The sequence below is a fragment of the Uranotaenia lowii genome, chromosome 1, assembly GCF_029784155.1.
Source record: "Uranotaenia lowii strain MFRU-FL chromosome 1, ASM2978415v1, whole genome shotgun sequence".
Taxonomy (NCBI): Eukaryota; Metazoa; Arthropoda; class Insecta; order Diptera; family Culicidae; genus Uranotaenia; species Uranotaenia lowii.
In genome coordinates, this window is record NC_073691.1 from 57,552,976 (window position 1) to 57,560,402 (window position 7,427).

Sequence of the window (7,427 nt, forward strand, 5' to 3'; positions counted from 1 at the left end):
GTACACGGAGCGGGGCTGGAAGGCATATGAACATCACCGGGAGAAATGCCTAAATGACACAAATACTTGCCGTGACATGGCAATTGGAAGCCTCCCACTGGACCACCTGATCGATAAACGGGACGACTTGGTGCAGGAACAATCGATCGTTGGTGGTCAGAGTAGAGAGCTTCCGAATTGGCATGAGTGGTGCGTCCCGGTGACCATTGAGAATATGGCGAAATAGTTTCGCTGTCCGAGGTGTTGCTAGTGGCAGATTGAAGCGATGCGTTGACGTCCTCGAGAATTCGATTGTCGTAATAAGCCGAAAAAATAGTAACATCGGATGCGCATGAAGCGGGGCTAGAAGGCAAAGCTGCATGACCGGAAGAAGTGCTCAAATGGGACAAATACTTGCCTTGAAATGGCAATTGGAAGCCTCCCCCTGGACCACCTGACCGAAAAACGGGACGGCTTGATGCAGGAACAATCAGTCGTTGGTGGCCAGAGAAAAGAGCTTCCGAATTGGCTAGAGAAGTGCGTCCCGATATCCAATAAGAAAGCGGCGAAACAGATTCGTAGTTTTTGATTTCATTTGCAGCAGGAATGGTGGGTTTAAAATGGCGATCTCTACAGCGGTCCACGAAGGAATAGGAATGTTCATAAAAATTATGTTTTATAGAGTTTCTAAAATGTTCCGTTCTAACGTTCCCTTTGACAAAAATGACAAAACTGACAAAAATGACAAAAATGACAAAAATGACAAAAATGACAAAAATGACAAAAATGACAAAAATGACAAAAATGACAAAAATGACAAAAATGACAAAAATGACAAAAATGACAAAAATGACAAAAATGACAAAAATGACAAAAATGACAAAAATGACAAAAATGACAAAAATGACAAAAATGACAAAAATGACAAAAATGACAAAAATGACAAAAATGACAAAAATGACAAAAATGACAAAAATGACAAAAATGACAAAAATGACAAAAATGACAAAAATGACAAAAATGACAAAAATGACAAAAATGACAAAAATGACAAAAATGACAAAAATGACAAAAATGACAAAAATGACAAAAATGACAAAAATGACAAAAATGACAAAAATGACAAAAATGACAAAACTGACAAAAATGACAAAAATGACAAAAATGACAAAAATGACAAAAATGACAAAAATGACAAAAATGACAAAAATGACAAAAATGACAAAAATGACAAAAATGACAAAAATGACAAAAATGACAAAAATGACAAAAATGACAAAAATGACAAAAATGACAAAAATGACAAAAATGACAAAAATGACAAAAATGACAAAAATGACAAAAATGACAAAAATGACAAAAATGACAAAAATGACAAAAATGACAAAAATGACAAAAATGACAAAAATGACAAAAATGACAAAAATGACAAAAATGACAAAAATGACAAAAATGACAAAAATGACAAAAATGACAAAAATGACAAAAATGACAAAAATGACAAAAATGACAAAAATGACAAAAATGACAAAAATGACAAAATGACAAAAATGACAAAAATGACAAAAATGACAAAAATGACAAAAATGACAAAAATGACAAAAATGACAAAAATGACAAAAATGACAAAAATGACAAGAATGACAAAAATGACAAAAATGACAAAAATGACAAAAATGACAAAAATGACAAGAATGACAAAAATGACAAAAATGACAAAAATGACAAAAATGACAAAAATGACAAAAATGACAAAAATGACAAAAATGACAAAAATGACAAAAATGACAAAAATGACAAAAATGACAAAAATGACAAAAATGACAAAAATGACAAAAATGACAAAAATGACAAAAATGACAAAAATGACAAAAATGACAAAAATGACAAAAATGACAAAAATGACAAAAATGACAAAAATGACAAAAATGACAAAAATGACAAAAATGACAAAAATGACAAAAATGACAAAAATGACAAAAATGACAAAAATGACAAAAATGACAAAAATGACAAAAATGACAAAAATGACAAAAATGACAAAAATGACAAAAATGACAAAAATGACAAAAATGACAAAAATGACAAAAATGACAAAAATGACAAAAATGACAAAAATGACAAAAATGACAAAAATGACAAAAATGACAAAAATGACAAAAATGACAAAAATGACAAAAATGACAAAAATGACAAAAATGACAAAAATGACAAAAATGACAAAAATGACAAAAATGACAAAAATGACAAAAATGACAAAAATGACAAAAATGACAAAAATGACAAAAATGACAAAAATGACAAAAATGACAAAAATGACAAAAATGACAAAAATGACAAAAATGACAAAAATGACAAAAATGACAAAAATGACAAAAATGACAAAAATGACAAAAATGACAAAAATGACAAAAATGACAAAAATGACAAAAATGACAAAAATGACAAAAATGACAAAAATGACAAAAATGACAAAAATGACAAAAATGACAAAAATGACAAAAATGACAAAAATGACAAAAATGACAAAAATGACAAAAATGACAAAAATGACAAAAATGACAAAAATGACAAAAATGACAAAAATGACAAAAATGACAAAAATGACAAAAATGACAAAAATGACAAAAATGACAAAAATGACAAAAATGACAAAAATGACAAAAATGACAAAAATGACAAAAATGACAAAAATGACAAAAATGACAAAAATGACAAAAATGACAAAAATGACAAAAATGACAAAAATGACAAAAATGACAAAAATGACAAAAATGACAAAAATGACAAAAATGACAAAAATGACAAAAATGACAAAAATGACAAAAATGACAAAAATGACAAAAATGACAAAAATGACAAAAATGACAAAAATGACAAAAATGACAAAAATGACAAAAATGACAAAAATGACAAAAATGACAAAAATGACAAAAATGACAAAAATGACAAAAATGACAAAAATGACAAAAATGACAAAAATGACAAAAATGACAAAAATGACAAAAATGACAAAAATGACAAAAATGACAAAAATGACAAAAATGACAAAAATGACAAAAATGACAAAAATGACAAAAATGACAAAAATGACAAAAATGACAAAAATGACAAAAATGACAAAAATGACAAAAATGACAAAAATGACAAAAATGACAAAAATGACAAAAATGACAAAAATGACAAAAATGACAAAAATGACAAAAATGACAAAAATGACAAAAATGACAAAAATGACAAAAATGACAAAAATGACAAAAATGACAAAAATGACAAAAATGACAAAAATGACAAAAATGACAAAAATGACAAAAATGACAAAAATGACAAAAATGACAAAAATGACAAAAATGACAAAAATGACAAAAATGACAAAAATGACAAAAATGACAAAAATGACAAAAATGACAAAAATGACAAAAATGACAAAAATGACAAAAATGACAAAAATGACAAAAATGACAAAAATGACAAAAATGACAAAAATGACAAAAATGACAAAAATGACAAAAATGACAAAAATGACAAAAATGACAAAAATGACAAAAATGACAAAAATGACAAAAATGACAAAAATGACAAAAATGACAAAAATGACAAAAATGACAAAAATGACAAAAATGACAAAAATGACAAAAATGACAAAAATGACAAAAATGACAAAAATGACAAAAATGACAAAAATGACAAAAATGACAAAAATGACAAAAATGACAAAAATGACAAAAATGACAAAAATGACAAAAATGACAAAAATGACAAAAATGACAAAAATGACAAAAATGACAAAAATGACAAAAATGACAAAAATGACAAAAATGACAAAAATGACAAAAATGACAAAAATGACAAAAATGACAAAAATGACAAAAATGACAAAAATGACAAAAATGACAAAAATGACAAAAATGACAAAAATGACAAAAATGACAAAAATGACAAAAATGACAAAAATGACAAAAATGACAAAAATGACAAAAATGACAAAAATGACAAAAATGACAAAAATGACAAAAATGACAAAAATGACAAAAATGACAAAAATGACAAAAATGACAAAAATGACAAAAATGACAAAAATGACAAAAATGACAAAAATGACAAAAATGACAAAAATGACAAAAATGACAAAAATGACAAAAATGACAAAAATGACAAAAATGACAAAAATGACAAAAATGACAAAAATGACAAAAATGACAAAAATGACAAAAATGACAAAAATGACAAAAATGACAAAAATGACAAAAATGACAAAAATGACAAAAATGACAAAAATGACAAAAATGACAAAAATGACAAAAATGACAAAAATGACAAAAATGACAAAAATGACAAAAATGACAAAAATGACAAAAATGACAAAAATGACAAAAATGACAAAAATGACAAAAATGACAAAAATGACAAAAATGACAAAAATGACAAAAATGACAAAAATGACAAAAATGACAAAAATGACAAAAATGACAAAAATGACAAAAATGACAAAAATGACAAAAATGACAAAAATGACAAAAATGACAAAAATGACAAAAATGACAAAAATGACAAAAATGACAAAAATGACAAAAATGACAAAAATGACAAAAATGACAAAAATGACAAAAATGACAAAAATGACAAAAATGACAAAAATGACAAAAATGACAAAAATGACAAAAATGACAAAAATGACAAAAATGACAAAAATGACAAAAATGACAAAAATGACAAAAATGACAAAAATGACAAAAATGACAAAAATGACAAAAATGACAAAAATGACAAAAATGACAAAAATGACAAAAATGACAAAAATGACAAAAATGACAAAAATGACAAAAATGACAAAAATGACAAAAATGACAAAAATGACAAAAATGACAAAAATGACAAAAATGACAAAAATGACAAAAATGACAAAAATGACAAAAATGACAAAAATGACAAAAATGACAAAAATGACAAAAATGACAAAAATGACAAAAATGACAAAAATGACAAAAATGACAAAAATGACAAAAATGACAAAAATGACAAAAATGACAAAAATGACAAAAATGACAAAAATGACAAAAATGACAAAAATGACAAAAATGACAAAAATGACAAAAATGACAAAAATGACAAAAATGACAAAAATGACAAAAATGACAAAAATGACAAAAATGACAAAAATGACAAAAATGACAAAAATGACAAAAATGACAAAAATGACAAAAATGACAAAAATGACAAAAATGACAAAAATGACAAAAATGACAAAAATGACAAAAATGACAAAAATGACAAAAATGACAAAAATGACAAAAATGACAAAAATGACAAAAATGACAAAAATGACAAAAATGACAAAAATGACAAAAATGACAAAAATGACAAAAATGACAAAAATGACAAAAATGACAAAAATGACAAAAATGACAAAAATGACAAAAATGACAAAAATGACAAAAATGACAAAAATGACAAAAATGACAAAAATGACAAAAATGACAAAAATGACAAAAATGACAAAAATGACAAAAATGACAAAAATGACAAAAATGACAAAAATGACAAAAATGACAAAAATGACAAAAATGACAAAAATGACAAAAATGACAAAAATGACAAAAATGACAAAAATGACAAAAATGACAAAAATGACAAAAATGACAAAAATGACAAAAATGACAAAAATGACAAAAATGACAAAAATGACAAAAATGACAAAAATGACAAAAATGACAAAAATGACAAAAATGACAAAAATGACAAAAATGACAAAAATGACAAAAATGACAAAAATGACAAAAATGACAAAAATGACAAAAATGACAAAAATGACAAAAATGACAAAAATGACAAAAATGACAAAAATGACAAAAATGACAAAAATGACAAAAATGACAAAAATGACAAAAATGACAAAAATGACAAAAATGACAAAAATGACAAAAATGACAAAAATGACAAAAATGACAAAAATGACAAAAATGACAAAAATGACAAAAATGACAAAAATGACAAAAATGACAAAAATGACAAAAATGACAAAAATGACAAAAATGACAAAAATGACAAAAATGACAAAAATGACAAAAATGACAAAAATGACAAAAATGACAAAAATGACAAAAATGACAAAAATGACAAAAATGACAAAAATGACAAAAATGACAAAAATGACAAAAATGACAAAAATGACAAAAATGACAAAAATGACAAAAATGACAAAAATGACAAAAATGACAAAAATGACAAAAATGACAAAAATGACAAAAATGACAAAAATGACAAAAATGACAAAAATGACAAAAATGACAAAAATGACAAAAATGACAAAAATGACAAAAATGACAAAAATGACAAAAATGACAAAAATGACAAAAATGACAAAAATGACAAAAATGACAAAAATGACAAAAATGACAAAAATGACAAAAATGACAAAAATGACAAAAATGACAAAAATGACAAAAATGACAAAAATGACAAAAATGACAAAAATGACAAAAATGACAAAAATGACAAAAATGACAAAAATGACAAAAATGACAAAAATGACAAAAATGACAAAAATGACAAAAATGACAAAAATGACAAAAATGACAAAAATGACAAAAATGACAAAAATGACAAAAATGACAAAAATGACAAAAATGACAAAAATGACAAAAATGACAAAAATGACAAAAATGACAAAAATGACAAAAATGACAAAAATGACAAAAATGACAAAAATGACAAAAATGACAAAAATGACAAAAATGACAAAAATGACAAAAATGACAAAAATGACAAAAATGACAAAAATGACAAAAATGACAAAAATGACAAAAATGACAAAAATGACAAAAATGACAAAAATGACAAAAATGACAAAAATGACAAAAATGACAAAAATGACAAAAATGACAAAAATGACAAAAATGACAAAATTGACAAAAATGACAAAAATGACAAAAATGACAAAAAGGACAACAATGACAAAAATGACAAAAAATGAAAAAAAATGAAAAAAGTGACAAAAATGACAAAAATGACAAAAATAACAAAAATGACAAAAATAACAAAAATGACAAAAACGACAAAATACCGAAAATAACAAAAATAACAAAATTGATCAAATTGATAAAACAATAAATGAAAAATATTTACAAATTGCAGGATTTAATTAAATTTAAAAATATAACACAATTTACAAAAATAACCAAATTATCAAAATCGACAAGAATCCAAAGATTATTAAATTGTTGTTGTTTTAAAAAAATACAAAATTAAATTTAAGAAAAAAATTAAAAAGTTTTAAAATATTACGAAATGTTAAATATTGACAAAATGTTAAAAAATTGAAAAAATTGAAAAATCAACAAAATGGACAAAAAAAACATTGTTGGCTTAGTTTACATTATTTATATCTACTTGGAAAATTTGATTATCAACTTGAAAAAAAAATTACAAACTTAAAACAGAATTAAAAA